The sequence below is a fragment of the Carcharodon carcharias genome, chromosome 7, assembly GCF_017639515.1.
Source record: "Carcharodon carcharias isolate sCarCar2 chromosome 7, sCarCar2.pri, whole genome shotgun sequence".
Classification (NCBI taxonomy): domain Eukaryota; kingdom Metazoa; phylum Chordata; class Chondrichthyes; order Lamniformes; family Lamnidae; genus Carcharodon; species Carcharodon carcharias.
This window is the reverse complement of record NC_054473.1, coordinates 109,811,164-109,827,664: the sequence shown is the minus strand read 5'-3', so window position 1 is coordinate 109,827,664 and position 16,501 is coordinate 109,811,164. Positions and strand designations below refer to the sequence as shown.

General features: G+C 40.3%; 2 protein-coding genes across 3 annotated transcripts in view; one reads left to right on the top strand and one right to left on the bottom strand.

Annotated features, from left to right (window-relative positions):
- The window catches only part of LOC121279952 (L-fucose kinase), a 392,301-nt gene extending 379,229 nt beyond the window's left edge, over positions 1 to 13,072 (bottom strand). Inside the window, exon 1 of the mRNA XM_041191553.1 lies at positions 13,029 to 13,072. The gene's annotated coding sequence lies outside the window, so the exon portion shown is untranslated. The remainder of the gene's footprint in view (positions 1 to 13,028) is intronic.
- Positions 1 to 16,501, top strand: part of st3gal2 (ST3 beta-galactoside alpha-2,3-sialyltransferase 2) — a 461,264-nt gene that overhangs the window by 12,093 nt on the left and 432,670 nt on the right. The window lies entirely within an intron of this gene.

Sequence of the window (16,501 nt, the reverse complement as noted above, 5' to 3'; positions counted from 1 at the left end):
TCGCCCAATGAGAGGGCACTCCTGTAAAAATCTCAATCATTTAAATTCAAAAAATGTCAATTAAATAAATAAAACTTAAGTAAATCAGTGGGTCGAAATTCCCTATGCCCTGGAGACTGCCCCATCTGTCAATGTGTCTATCTGGTTTGGGACGAAAATGAACCTGTTGATTTAAATGTGAAAGTGCAATGCTGTGTGCCAAAGCTATCTATCCATCAGTGGCAGCTCATCTGATTGCTTGTGCCTCCACTGTGTCCTCACAGCGTTTATTGCAGATTAGCCCATGTGTATCATACTGTCCCTGTGGTCACATCTATTGTACAAGTATTGTTTGACTTTGTAGAGAATCTTGTGTAATGCTGTAACTAGGTATGTTGAGTATGTTGGTCCCAATACATCACTAAAAAAAAAAGTGTTGAAGTCAATACACTTCAACTTTGGAATACCGTTTTGGCAGTACTGTTCAACATGTCCAATTGCTCCCAGTTCTACCAGTGACAGGCGAGGACTGTAGTTTAGTATTATACAAAAATGCCTTGTCTAGAATTTACAGCACATAAACAGGTTATTTGGCAAGTGTTTATGCTCATCAGCCTCCTTCTACCTTATGTCATCTCATCCTATTAACTTGGCTTTCTATTTCTTTCATCCTCATGTATTTATCTAGCTTTCCCTTAAATGCATCTTCAGCTACTTCATATGGCAGTGTTCCAAATTTTCACCACTTTCTTGAGCTCTCAAAAGCTTTCTCCAGCAAAACTCAAGTTTGGGAAGCCAAAATTGCCATTTGTACTGCTGGATGTTTTTCAGACTAAGTGAAAATAGGAATTTCACTGAAATCCACTTTCAGCATTCTTTTTAATTAAAGCTATTCACTTTTATAGAAAGTTGGATAAAAACGTATCCAGTTCACATATTCACTCCTAAGTTAGACTGATGCATTTTCAATTTCAATGCTGATATATATGATGATAGATATGAAGGATCTGGTGAGTTGATAGCACTATTTGATACCTAATAAATGTAAATAAAATGCACCACTGGTGATATTGCTCAACTTATTTAATGTATCAGTACCATTATACTACAGTGGAAAAAAGACATCAGCGAACATACTTCGATGTTGAACAAATTCTTATTTTGTGCATTCATCTTAATTCATCACTTTAAATTCTTCTCGTGTCTGTGACCACATGTGATAGACATACAACCACCAGCACCTCAGAATATTTTGGGCCATATAATGATAGTGGAACACTACAAGTTTATCACAGTTGGTTGTGGAGGTGGTAGAACTTGGTTTCTGGATTAAGGAATATACCACATTTAAGCATGTCACATGAAAGTACATTAGTTTAAATGACTTATTTTCCCCCTGTAATGTATTGATACCATGCTATAGTTGCACCACAGTGTTCAGAATACAGAATCTGAATCATAACTTTATTGCTTAGATAGTTTGGCCTCTTTGTATCATAAGAACTATTTCAGCCAAAGTTGTAATAACTGAGTTACCTTTTTCCTTTAAAGCTTTGTTTCTCTTTCTCCTCATTGTCATTTTGCTGATCCATGAACTAGTTGAGGGAGGGGGGAAAACAAATTATGCTCATGTTTCTGTCAGTGTGACTCTTGGATGGTTTTAAGGTGTTTGGTTACTGATTTTCTGAATTTTCTCTCCATAGGCAAGTGCTACCAACTAAGCTAAATTACCGCTTATCTGATCAGGAAGTTGAGGACCTTTAGTATTAATACATATTATTATTAGTGAGACTAATACAAAGCTTGGGAATCCAGCGAAGCAAGAGTAATACTTCTGCGACAGAAAGGCTGACAGAGTTTCATTGACAGTCCAGAAAGTACATCAATCCTTGTGTAATGCTGAGCTATACAGGTCCAAACCTGGGTTGGTGCTGAATTAATCTGCCCCAATTGGAGGTGATGAATGGGGTATTATAGTTTACTTTTGTCTCTAGATTGGACAATAGAAAATTAGTTATGGTGCCCATCCTAGATTGTTATCTAATTCCATACAAGAATAGATGTATTGTGAGGGCAAGATTGGGCATGGCTATATGATGCCCTCCATTACTGAATAAACCACTGCCATGTACTAGTCAGCTCATTCTCGTAACAACAGCCTTGTAACATACTTGTAACAACACATATAATGGAAATCCCTAAAAATCCATAGCCCAGGAATGAATCTCGTTCAAACTTCAGCAGAGAAAGGAAGAAAATTGATGATAAATGATAGGATTGTTCTAATGCCTGTATCCTATCCTACTGCTTTCCATAGCTTTCACCTATCTCTTAACAAACCTCATTCATTCATCAGATCGGACCCCCATCATCTGAGATATAAAATTCTTACCTTTTTACTTAAATCTCTCCATGGCCTTGCCTTCCCTATCTCTGTAGCTTCCTTCAACTTTAACCATGCCCCAACTCCCAGCCTTCACTTGAAATCTCCATTTCTCTGACTGGCCTATTGTGCCTCACCCACCCTTCACCCAATCAGTGAAAAGCATTTCCTAGCATTCTTTCCCAACCATACATTAAGCTTATAAAAAAAATTAAGTCACCTCTGATCAGTTTTTTCATCAATGCTTTGATCTTTGGTCATTTAATTCTAATGCTTCTTTCAAGGTGCTATAACACAAGAATATAGGATTTAGGAGCAAGAGTAGGCCATTCAGCCCTTTGAGCTGCTCCACCATTCAATACATTCATAGCTAACTTTATCCCCACACTCTCCCCATATCCCTTTATATCATTGGTATTTAGGAATCTGCCAATCTGCTTTAAACATGCTTAATGACTGAGCTTCCAATGTCCTCTGGGGTGGAGAATTCCAAAGATTCACGACCCTCTGAGTAAACAAAGTTCTCCTCATCTCGGTCCTGAGTGGCTTTCCGCTTATTTTGAAATCGTGTCCTATGGTTCTAGACTCCCCAACTAGGGGAAACATCTTACCTACACCTACACTGTCTATCCCTTTAAGTATTTTGTAGGTTTCAGTGAGATTACCTCTCATTCTTCAAAGCTCTAGAGAATACAGGCCCAGTTTCCCCAGTCCCACCATCCCAGGAACAAGTATGATGAACCTTTGTTGTACTCCCTTGATGGCAATAGTATCCTTCTTACGGTAAGGGGACCAAAACTGTACACACTACTCCAGGTATGATCTAACCAAGGTTCTATACAATTAAAGCAAGACTTTGCTACTCAAATCCTCTTGCAATAAAGGCTAACATATCATTAGCCTCCTTAATTGTCTGCTGCACCTACCTGTTAGCTTTCAGTGACTTATTGACGAGGACACCCAAGTCCCTTTATATATCTACACTTTCTAATCTCTTACCATTTAAGAAATACTCTGCACATCTGTCCCTCTTACAAAAAAGTGGATAACCTCACATTTTTCCACATTATATTCCATCTGCCATGTTCTTGCCCACTCACTAAGTCTACCCAAATCCTCCTGAAGCCGCTTTGCATCTTCTTCACAATGCACATTCCGATTTAGTTTTGTGTCATCCGTGCACTTGAAAATATTACATTTTGGTCCCCACATCCAACTTATTGATATATATTGTGAACAGCTGGGGCCCAAATACTGATTCTTACAGTATGCCACTAGTCATAGCCTGCCAATGCGAGAATGACCCATTTATTCCTACTCTGTTTTTTGCCTGTTAGCCAATCCTTAATCCATCCCAATATATTACCTCTTATCTCATGTGCTTTAATTTTGCTAACCAACCTCCTGTGGGGGTTTTATCAAAAGCCTTCTGAAAATCCACTGACTCCCCTTTATCAATTCTGTTAGTAACATCCTCAAAAAACTCCAACAGGTTGGTCAAACATGATTTCGCATTCGTAAATCCATGTTGACTATCAGACTATTATTATCAAAGGTGTCCATTTATCACATCCTTTATAATAGCTTCTAGCATTTTCCCTACTACTGATGCATGGCTAACTGACAGGTTTATAGTTCCCTGTTTTTTCTCTCCCTCCCTTCTTAAATAGTGGGGTGATATTTGCTACCTTTCAGTCTGCAGGAACTGTTCCAGAGTTTATAGAATTTTGGAAAATGATCACCAATGCACCCACTATTTTCATAGCTACCGCTTTCAACACGCTGGGATGTAGAATATCAGGTCCTGGGAACTTATCAACCTTCAGTCCCATTAATTTCTCCAATACAACCTTTTTATGAATACTAATTTCCTTCAACTCCTCAACTCCCCAGTCCCTTGGAGATCTCAATCTGGGAGATTTCTTGTATCTTAGTGAAGACAGACACAAAGTAATCATTTAGCTTCTCAGCAATTTCTCTAATCTCCATTATAAATTCTGCTGACTCTGTAATTGACCCACATTTGTCATAGCCAAATGTTTTCTTTTTACATATCTATAGAAGCTTTTACTGCCTGTTTTTTTGCTAATTTGCATTCATATTCTATTCTTCCTTTCTTTATCAGTTTCTTGGTCCTCCTTTGCTGTAGTATAAAAACCTCCCAATCCTTAGGTTTACTACTATTTCTGGCAACTTTATTAGGCCTTTTCTTTTAATTTTATACAATTCTTAATTTCCCTTTGTTAGCCATAGTTGACTGACTTTTCTTTTTGGGTTTTTGTGCCTTAAAGGAATGTATAATTGCTGTAAATCATGTAATCATTCTGTAAAGACTATCCAATGCCTATGTACTGTCATATCTTTTAACGTATTTTCCCAATCTACCTCAGCCAATTTGCCCCTCATACCTTCATAATTCCCTTTGTTCAAATTTAACACCCTGGCTTCAGATTGAACTAGCTCACTTTCAAACCTAATGTTAAATTTTATCATATTATGATCACTCATCCCAAAGATTATTAATTAGCCCTTTTTTGCTATATAATATTAGATCTAAAATAGCCCATTCTCTAGTTCGTTCCGCCTAAATAAATGAATATTATTGTTGACACTTCCAAATGTCACTATTTTGGTTTATGTATGAAGACTGGCCACCTGAATGGGATACCTGGCCAAATGAAGCCAAAAGTCACGGCCCCAGAACATGCTGTAGGGATTCAGGGTAGCATCCTTGGCCCACCCATTTTTAGCTGCTTCATCAAAAACCTTCCCTCTATCATAAATTCAAGAACAGGCCTGTTTGCTGACAATTCTAATGTTCAGCTCTAGGCAAAATTCCCCATATCTTCGTTGGCACTGAGCCTCTTAAAACCTCCTCACCATCAGTCAGGAGTGTGATGAAATACTCCTCATTTGTCCGAATGGATGGAACTGCAACAACAGTGAGGAAGCTCTATCAGAACACTATCCAGGACAGAACAGATTACTTGATTGGCACTGGACCCAATATTTGCCTCGCTGCTCTATCATTGACACATTGGGATGCAAGTGTCGCTGGCTAGGCTTTTATTGCCCATCCCTAATTGCATTTGAGAAGGTGGTGGTGAGCTGCATTCTTGAACTGCTGCAGTCCATGTGGTGTAAGTACACTGACAGTGCTGTTAGGGAGGGAGATCCAGGATTTTGGCTCAGTGAAAGTGAAGGAATGGCGACATATTTCCAAGTCAGGATGGTGTGTGATTTGGAGGGTAACTTCCAAGTGGAGGTTTTCCTATGCATCTGCTGCCTTCTATCTGGTAGCAGTTGTGGGTTTGGAAGTTGCTGTCTAAGGAGCCTTGGTGAGTTTCTGCAGTGCATTTTATTGATGGTACACATTGCTGCCACTGTGCATCTGTGGTGGAGAGAGTGAATGTCTGTGGATGGGGTGTCAATCAAGCAGGCTGCTTTGTCCTGGATGGTGTCAAGCTTCTGGAGCATTGTTGGAGCTGTACTCATCTAGACAAGTAGAGAATATTCCATCACACTCCTGACATGTGCCATGTAGATGGTGGACAGGCTTTGGGGAGTCAGGAGACGAGTTACTCACTGCAGAATTCCCATCCTCTGACCTGCTCTTGTAGCCTATATGGCTTGTTTGGTTCAGAGTCTGGTCAATGGTAACCCCTAGGATGTTGATAGTGGAAGATTCAGCGATGGTAATGCCATTAAATGTCAAGGAGCAATAGTTAGATTCTCTCTTGTTGGAGCTGGTTATTGCCTGGCACTTGTATGGTGCGAATGTTACTTGCCACTTGTCAGCCCAAGCCTGGGTATTGTCCAGGCCTTGTTGCAATTGGACATGGACTGCTTCAGTATCTGAAACAAGGTGTTGCACAACATTGCACAATTGTCATGACTCAATGGGAATAGTGCGCTGTAATATCAAGCCCCACTGTTCCCTGAGCCACAACAAATGTGAAAAAGTTTGACCAAACCACCAGATTGCCCCAATTCTACCTAACTGTTTAATTTAGGTTAACAGAATATGAGCACCAGCTTTGTAAACTTAATAAGTAAAAAACTATTTATTGATCAAGCTGTCATTAACCAGTGGCAAAATAAAGAAATATGAACTGCTAATTTCTAACTCTATAACCTTAACTCTACCCCTTCTTAAATGCTCATACAACACACCTACAAGACACATAAGACACATAAAAACATGGATTTTGAGGGTGGGATAAAACAGTTCAAAGCACCAATTCCAGACTACAGGATTCGATGGGTTGATTTTGATCGATGGCTTCCAAATTCTTTTCAATCCTTGATGACACGAGGTGGTCTTCCACCACTTTTAGTATTTAGTTCACTGGTTGAGAACTGAACTTGCTTGTCAATGTCTCTAACAGTGATTTTCCCTTTTTACAAGGGTTTCCTCAAAGCGAGAGCGAGTTTTGGAGATATATGAGGAAGAGAGATTTTAGATATTTTCTCTTTGCAGACCAGGAGCTTTGTGCTGCCCTGCTCTTCACAAAAAACCTTGGTCACCTGGTCAGGAGCCAATTAAAATGCTGTTGTCAGGCAGCTCCCTTGGTCCAGGACTCCTTTCTGGCATCATCCTGTCTTTCATGGCACTCTCTGGTCAAGCACTACAACATTGTATATATCTCTCATCCTGTTCCAGTGGGCATGTCTTTCAACCTGCAGCCATTGTAACTCTAATCCACAGTCCAACAGAAAATAAAATGTTCCTTACATAATCAGCAGTGAACATCCCGTTTCTGATCTTATGATGGAAGAAAGGTCAGTGATGAAGCAGCAGAAGATGGCTGGGCCTTGGATACTATCCTGAGGAACTCCTGCAGTGATGTCCTGGAACTGAGATAATCGACCCCCAGCAACCACAACCATCTTCCTCTGTGGTAAGTATGACTAACCAGCAGAGAGTTTTCCCCCTGATTCCATTGACTCCAGTTTTGCTAGGACACCTCGATGCCACACTTGGTCAAATGCTGCCTTGATGTCAAGGGCAGTCACTCACACCTCACCTCGGGAGTTCAGCTCTTTTGTCCATGTTTGAAACAAGGCTGTAATGAGGTCAGGAGCTGATTGATCCTGGCCGAACCCAAACTGAGCGTCAGTGAGCATGTTATTAATAAGTAAGTGTCGCTTGATAGCACAATATTTACAACGTACAGGATGCACTGCAGCAACTCATCAGGATTATTTTGGCAGCGTGTCTTTCCCCTGCAACCTCTGCCACCAAGAAGGAAAGAGTAGAAAATTTGTGAGAATGCCATCACCTCCAAATCCCTTCATTCTAACTTTGACATATTTTAAATATTGACCCAGTAGTCTGGAATTCCCTACTTAACACCATGGTGGGCGCACCATCAGCACTAGGACTGCAATCGTTCAAGACCCACCATCAGCTTCTCAGAGAATCTTGGGATAGGCAATAAATGCAGCCTTGCTAGTGACACCCACATCCCAAGAACAAGTTTTAAGATAGCTAAAGATTGCTATACCCCAGGAGATGATGCTGCCAGGATCAAAGAAGGATTGTTAAGAAGATAAAATTATGTGGAAGAGAGAGCAAACAGTGAAGCAGCTTTCCTTGTCATCTTGGATTTCTACAAGCCTCACTAGTAAAGAGTATACTGTACAACTTGGTTGGGAAAATAAGCTTGTCATTGCTAATTAGGTGTATCCATAAGCAGTTATGACACATCATTGAGTTTTGTCTCTATTGCACTGTAATATTTTTAACTTCAAGACCATTCATACTTTATATGTTGTAATATTCATGTCAGAACTTCCAAGATCTTTTTGTGGGTGGTTAAGTAATGAAACAGTAAAAGAACTTTAATACTACTGTGAGTTAGTTATTTTTAGTGTTGTTTATGAGCATACTTGTCTGCTGTTGATCCAACAACCTCAAGTAAGAAAATGTCACAATTGTCTTCAACTATATTATTTGCCAGTGGTTTGACTGTTCCATACTTTGAAGATTGGGCTAAGAAAAATTTCTCTACATCTATTGCAGCTTTGTCCCCAATCAAAGCAGACCTTTTCTCTCTCTGACATAACATTTTCTACCATGAAGACTTATTTCAGGTGCTATCCAACATTTCTTGTATATCAGAGTCCTGTATGATCCCTCATCAGTCTTACTCTGAAGGCCATTATTATTTTCAATGCTCTTTGTCTCAAAAAGGTAATTAATATAGTAGGTCTGATATATTTTGACAGCTTAATGAGATCTGATGAATCTCATTATTCCTGCACTTACTTTTAAAGCTTTTCCAATCACTGGGTAGATTACTAGTCATTTCTAGTTTGGCTGAGAATGGTACATTTTGCTTAATACATTTGAAACATTAACTAATCAGTATCCTGTTAAAATAAGCATATTAATTTTCCATTTTGGAAATACAAAATAGCATATTGTCTTGCAAAACTAATATAGGGTCTGAATATTTTCAATTTATATATTTAGCTGAAAGTACATGCTTCCGATGAAAATGTGTTCATGGCTTCAAATACTTTTATTTCTGCATCGCCTTTAAAACATTCTGATAGAGCAAGGGTTAATTATTTCCATTCTGATACCATGTGGCGTTTATTAAGCCTTATGAAGAATTGGGTGGGAAAATGGAGTTGAGGTCAAAGATCAGCCACCATCTTACTAACCGGTGGATCAGGTTTGGGGCCTGCTTGGGCTCCTATTCCTTGTGTTCCCATTAAACTCAGTTAATAATACCCCATCTTTCAGATGAGACATTAAACAGACACTTTTCTCCTCTATCAGGTAAAAGTAACAGATCCTCTTATACTATTCGAAGACTAGAGAGTGTCCTGGCCTATAGTTATCACTCATCCAACCCTACAACAGATTTTTTTTTTAATTATTCATTTATGGGATGTGAGCATCACTGGCTAGATCAGCATTTATTGCCCTTGAGAAGGTGGTGGTGAGCTGCCTTCTTGAACCGCTGAGTGCATGTGTTGTAGGTACACCCACAGTGCTGTTAGGAAGGGGAGTTCCAGGATTTTGACCCAGCAACAGTGAAAGTACGGCAATATATTTCCAAGTCAGGATGGTATTTGGCTTGGAGGGGAACTTGCAGGTGGTGGTATTCCCACCCATCTGTTGCTCTTGTCCTTCTAAACAATAGTGATCACAGGTTTGGAAGGTGCTGTTGAAGGGACCTTGGTGAGTTGCTGCAGTGCACCTTGTAGATGTACACACTGTTGCTACTGTGTGTTGGTATTGGAGGGAGTGAATGTTTGTGGATGGGGTGCCAATCAAGCGGGCTGCTTTGTCCTGGATGGTGTGCCAATCAAGCGGGCTGCTTTGTCCTGGATGGTGTCAAGCTTCTTGTGTTGTTGGAGTTGCACTCATCCAGGCAAGTGGGGAGTATTCCATCACACTCCTGACTTGTGTCTTGTAGATGGTGGATAGGCTTTGGGGAGTCAGGAGGCGAGTTATTCACTGCAGTGAATAAGCCTCTGACCTGCTCTTGTAGCCACAGTATTTATATGGCTAGTTCAGTTCATGGTAAATGGTAACTCCCAGGATGTTGATAGTGGGGGATTCAGCGATGGTAATGCCATTGAATGTCAAAGGGAGATGGATCTCTTGTTGGAGATGGTCATTGTCTGGCACTTGTATGTGGTACAATTGTTACTTTCCACTTATCAGCCCAAGCCTGAATGTTGTCTGGATCTTGCTGCATATGGACACAGAATGCTTCAGTATCTGAGGAGCCATGAATGGTGCTGAACAATCAGCGAACATCCCTACTTTTGACCTTATGACGGAGGGAAGATCATTGACGAAGCAGCTGAAAATGGTTGGACACGACCTAGGAATTCCTGCAGCAATATCCTGGAGCTGAGATGATTGACTTCCAATAACCACAACCATCTTCCTTTATGCTAAGTAGAGAGTTTCCCCCCCTGATTCCCATTGATTTAGTTTTACTAGGGCTCCATGATGCCTCACTTGGTCAAATGCAGCCTTGATGTTAAGGGCAGTCACTCAAACCTCACCTCTAGAGTTCAGCTCTTTTGTCCATGTTTGGACCAAGACTGTAATGAGAGCTGACTGGCCCTGGCAGAACCCAAACTGAGCGTCAGTGAGCAGGTTATTGCAGTGTAAATGCTGCTTGATTGCATGGTCGACGACACTTTCCATAATTTTTCTGATGATCGAGAGTAGACTGATGGGGTACGAATTGGCCTGGTTGGATTGGTCCTAGTTTTTGTGGACCGGACATACCTGAGCAATTTTCCACATTGCCGGGTAGATGCCAGTGTTGTAGCTGTACTGGTACAGCTTGATTAGGACACATCTAGTTCTGGAGCACAAGTCTTCAGTACTATTGCTGGAATATTATCAGGACCCATAGCCTTTGCAGTATCCAGTGCCTTCAGCCGTTTCTTGATGTCATGTGGAGTTAATTAATCAAATTGGCTGAAGACTGGCATCTGTGATGCTTGGGTTCTCAGGAAGAGGCAAAGGTGGATCATCAACCTGGCACCTCTGACTGAATATTGTTGCAAGTGCTTCAGTTTTATCTTTTGCACTGATGTGCTGGGCTCCCCCATCTTTAAGAATGAGGATATTTGTGGAGCTGCCTCCTCCTGTTCGTTGTTTAATTGCCCAGTTTAGCATGCAAGTAGTCTGTATTGCAGCTTCACCAGGTTGACGCCTCATTTTAGGTATGCCTGGGGGTGCTTCTCCTGCCCTCTTCATTTCAACCAGGGTAGATTCCCCTAGCTTGGTGGTAATGATAGAGTGGGGGATATGCTGGACCATAAGGTTACGGATTGTGATCGAATACAATCCTGCTGATGCTGATAGCCTCATGGATGTCCAGTTTTGAACTGATAGATCTGTTCGAAATCTATCCCATCTAGGATGGTGGTAGTGCCACATGACACGATGGTAGCTATCCTCAATCTGAAGGCCGGATTTCATCTCCACAAGTACTGTGAAGTGGTCACTCCTACCAATACTGTCATGGACAGATACATCCGTGACAGGTAGATTGGTAAGTACAAGGTCAAGTAGGTTTTTCCCTCTCGTTGGTTTCCTCACCACTGCTGCAGACCTGATCTAGAAGTCATCACCTTTAGAATGTGGCTACAGATATCTGAGATAAGCAGTCAAGTATTCATAAGTACTTTTAAGGTAGTTTATTAAAAATTAACAGTTTAGCTATAAGGCATTAGCTAAGTAGACAGGAAAAGTATACAACCCGTGACAGTTGAGAGCAGTTCACTGATCCCAGAGGACAAATGGACGGTTGGGACAAGGTGTATTGATCTCAATAGCTTGTGATAGCAGCATTCTACTCTCTAGTCGAAGTGTTAATGAACTCTCCCTTGGGCTTCCTCCGTCTTCCCTGGTCCATCTTCCATATGTAGGCGGCAGCTGCTTGACGATGACTGCCCCCTGACGAGGACTCATTAACGTACTTTATTTCTAGGGACCAATCACCTGTTGAAACCCTTCTGACCAATGGATATAGGACAGGTATCCAGGATGTCAGGGCGGTCACCACCCTCCTGTTCATCACCCTGGCTTGACGCCACTGCAGTATGCAGGGTGCCAGAAGGCTTTCTGCCGTCGGTTCAGGAATACTTGTAGAGTCTAGTGACCTTAATGCAGGGAGCACAATCTTTGTCATTTTTATCTCTACCTTGTCTTGGTCCCTGACATTGTTTATGTTTTTTTCAGAGAGAGAGAGGATTAAATGCTGTGCCAGCTAGTTGTGTGAGTTCTATACAATTCTAAAATATATCATTTCTTAAAGGACCCTATTTCTTACACAAGTCCTTTAATTCGTTCAACTGGAAAAAGACTACAAACCTTCAAAACATGTGAGCCTTGAAGTTCTGTGAGGGGTCTCACATCATAACAGTTTTCAGCTGTCAAGCATACAAATATTTATAAGTGAGAGAGAAACTGCCAGGGAATTTCCTGAACTTAACTCTGGACACAGCAATACAATATTGTTATGATCCCAGTGGGGACCTGTAAACCAAAATAACCAAATTTAATGAAAGACCCTCAAGTGAAGAAATTGCCACCAGGATTTCGCTTGTTGGAACTTTTACTTTAACACAGATCAGAATTAACATAAATTAAACATGAATTAACATACAAATTATATTTAAAATAAAAAGCTAAACTTCACTTTGAATAGTTGATAAAACAAAGATATGTCTTATAAAACCACAAGCACCACGTCGTTCCTCACACATTTGTGGCACCGCATGCAGTTCCAAATTTCTTTAACTCAGCCTGCAATACATAGGACCTCTCATGAACCCACTCAATCACTTTTCCCCCCTCAAGTCACCTTTAACAACAGCCATATTCTATTCGAGATCCCCGGATACAGTTTACACTGACAAGGCACACATATATGAACCCTCTCTTATTTGGGTCATGTCAGTCCTGATGGTGTAGATTTCCAAAGTTCCTTTTCAACTGACCAACCAACAACACTTGGTTCACAGTCTCGTCCTCTGATATAAACACTCTCCTCTTAAGCATGACTGAGTTATTCCCACTGCTTTTAGGATTCAGTCCCTTGTCAATTATTTATACATTGCTTCCACAAAAGCTTCTGAAATTCTATTTTTCTTCTTACTGCCAAACAGAAAAACTGACCTTTTCACGGAGAGCTTTGTCTGCTTCCTCTCACACAAATTTTGTGTTCATCTTTCTGTTTGTGAGCCACATGGCTGCCATATTTTAACTTTCTTCCTGTTGGTATTGCTTCCAGTTCAAGGGTTGGCAGGTGATATGAACCAGTATTTATAATCCAAAAAATTATAATGAATCCCTTTACGCATGATACAAACTCTTAAAAGTACTTTTCAAACATAGAGAAGAGCAATTGCAAATTCCCCAACCATTTTAAAGTAATTACAAATTTTTCTTATTGTTACTGCTTCTGGGCCAAAGGTCATCACACTTCAATGGGTTTCTGTTTGAGTTTCTCTATCTGTGGCAACTGGATCACATGGGCGTGTATCCGAACTGAGAAGTTTATTTGGAATTTTCTGTTTTACCTTGAATTAAAGGTACATTTCAAACCATAACCATCTTGTAAAGATCAGTGTTTATGACAGCCGGGGCAGCAGTTGATGTTGTGCAGCTCATCCCAATGGTCCTGGGTTGAAAATGGGAAAAAATAGCCCAAATTCCTGTTTCTGGTTGCTATCCAGTTATTCACATGAGAAAGTGTGCTGATCAGCTGAGGACTGGAACTGGCTCACTAGTGATGCCAGCCTCAATCAAATATCCTCTTAACACACTATCTTGGCTTGCACATAAAAAATAGACATTTGGTTGAGACATCATAGCGCAGCCTGTGTCCTTGGCTGTGTATCCCAACAAGTCTTCAGTTGCTTCAGGTGAGGAAGAGAGGAAAATAAGGAAAGAAAAATGCCTTCCTTTATCTTTTTTGATTTTTGCTTCCAATATAAATATGTCTTTCCAATTGTGATGCATTGAGAGGCCTTTCAGGTTCATTTGATGCATGAATATGCATTATAAATGTCTGGTGGCTCGTTATGCCTAATTATAGTCTGATAAGGAGGAGGTTATATAACAATGACACTTGAGTAGTCAACTTCCAATATAATTATTATTCAATCACAACTCACAGTGTTGAAGAGTGGTTCTCTAGAAAGGCTATCTCTGTGGTTCACTTATTTTATTTTCAGCTTCTTCAATTGCTCATGCTTTCTAAATTCTGACCTCTTATGCTTGACTGACCAAGCCTGATGATCGTGATCTTCATGTTCATTTTTGTTATGCTGATCCCTTCGACGCATGATACAACTGGATATAGTTCCTTTAATCATGAGTTTAACTGCAAGTTTACTTCACTCATAAATTATATTGTCAGTCTCCTTAGAAAAATAAAAGTACTCTGGTGGTGTGCATATCTATTAAGTATCCTCCCTCGATCATCTTTTAGCTTTAGTAAATCTAATCAAGGAAGATCATTTTAACAACTAGTTTTGAGGCTAATGGCTCCATTCAAACAGTTTGCTTATCTTCTTAAAATGCTGTTAATATTATTTTACATACTTCCTGAAATAATGGTCATCCATTTGCAAGTTGGTAGCAGAAAATTATTTTAATAAATCATCAAGAACTTTGTAAATTTAAGGATAACTATTTAAGACTCAATTTTTTGATTTTTATCTGGTTCCATTTTACCGTATAACTTTGTTAAATATAGATTGCTTCAGTTAGAAAAACAATGAGGAATTCTGCTATACTAACCAGGAAGATGCCAGGTTGGTCCCTGAATTGTGCTGGGTTAACTGATCATGTCTAGGGCACTTTGTTCACCCTTAGCAAACCTCATTTGAGGAGGGGTAAATGGTTAGATGTTTGTCTTCTTTTAAGGACTCTTTGTAGAAGTGAGTTTGTCTGTGCTTGTTGGATGAGAATAGGTTGGATGTTAACCTGTTTGACTGAGGACACAAGTGTCAGCTGTAATGCCACATTTTCAACCTCGGACATTTTGGATCTGCAGTTCTGCAGTTCAGCACAATGCTGGACAGTACATTTACCCGCTAGCTCATCATGAGAGCTATTGTTGGTAGTTTTACAATTTGTCAATAAATTACACATGTAAAATAATTACAAAATAGAAACATATTGAATTGGAGCTGAATTATAGAAAGAAACTTATTTATTTTCACTTGTCCCAGGAGATGTATTTAGTACTCCATCCATTACAGAACATAGTGACGATTACTGAAGCAGTTTGGATTGTGACTTGAATTGGACTGAAGCAGAATTGATTGTGATTTGAGGAGGTAGCAGTTCAGCTTGATGTGAAATGGTTTATTTGTTCCATTGTCATTTCAGGAGCAGGTAGAATCTAATTTGGATGAGTGATTATTTTGTGGTACTTGTCCATAGTGCTTTTCCAACTCATTATGAATTTAAAGCTCTATTTGCTAATGGTAGTTCACTTTTATCGCCAGGTTTATTTAGCGTGTTGTTCCCAGTACACCATAGAAAAGGTGACAGAAATCTGTATGTGCAATATAATTCCATGAATTCTCATGGATAATTATTAATGCATATAATTAAGATTATGGGTAAGGCTTTATGGACCAACTGGCCTTTTCCTGCCTATCAATTTTGTATGATCTTAGATCTAGCCACCACCAATGACAGACCTAAACTCACTCATCTCTCACTCCCGGGGTAGAGTATTATAATGGTTATGTTACTAGATGAGCAAGCCAGAGGACAACTCGAGTTTAAAACCCACAATGACAGCTGTGCTGACAATTAATTCAATAAGCTGGTTTCAGTAAAGGTGTTTATGAAACTACCGGAATGTCATAAAAACCAATCTGATTCACTAATGTCCTTTAGGGAAGGAAATTTGCTGCCCTTATCTGGTCTGACCTATATGTGACTTCAAACCCACAGCAATGTGATTAACTCTTAACTGCCGTCTGAAACCACCTAACAAACCAATAAGTTCTAATGAGAATAAAACTGGGCAAACCACCTGGCATCAACCTAGACACCGGAGAAAATAAAGGCACACCTAGCCTAGTTGATACTGGAAAATGCGCTTGTCCAATGTGTGGGGACCTGTGCCAAATTTTGGGGTGCTGTCCTAAAGATGAATTGCACAACAGCCTGACACAGTCATAGGGCTGGATTTAATGCCCCCCTGTGGATGGATTTGCAGGGGGTGAGCGTGTAAAATCCAGCAGATGGCCTTCCCACCGCCTACCTGTCCACCTCTGACCTGTCTGAAGTTTTACAGGGGTGTGTCAGGGAGGGATTGGAAGATCCACAACTCTTTCAAGTACAAACCTGTTTCCATCTGTTTCAGATGAAGTTACATTGTTTCATAGTTTGCCATTGTGAGATTTGAACTCTGGATCTTGGGGTTACAAGCCCAGTACCATAACCACTTGGCTATTTAGGCCAAGCTTGGAAGATCCACATATACTTGGATCAATTGAGGCCCTTAAGTGACCAATTAATAGCCACTTAAGGGCCTCATTCCACTGCTGCCAGTATTTTGTCCCAAGCAGGGGAAGACTTATGCCATGAGCGAAGCCCAGCAGTTTTAGCTGTGTGGGCTGGCA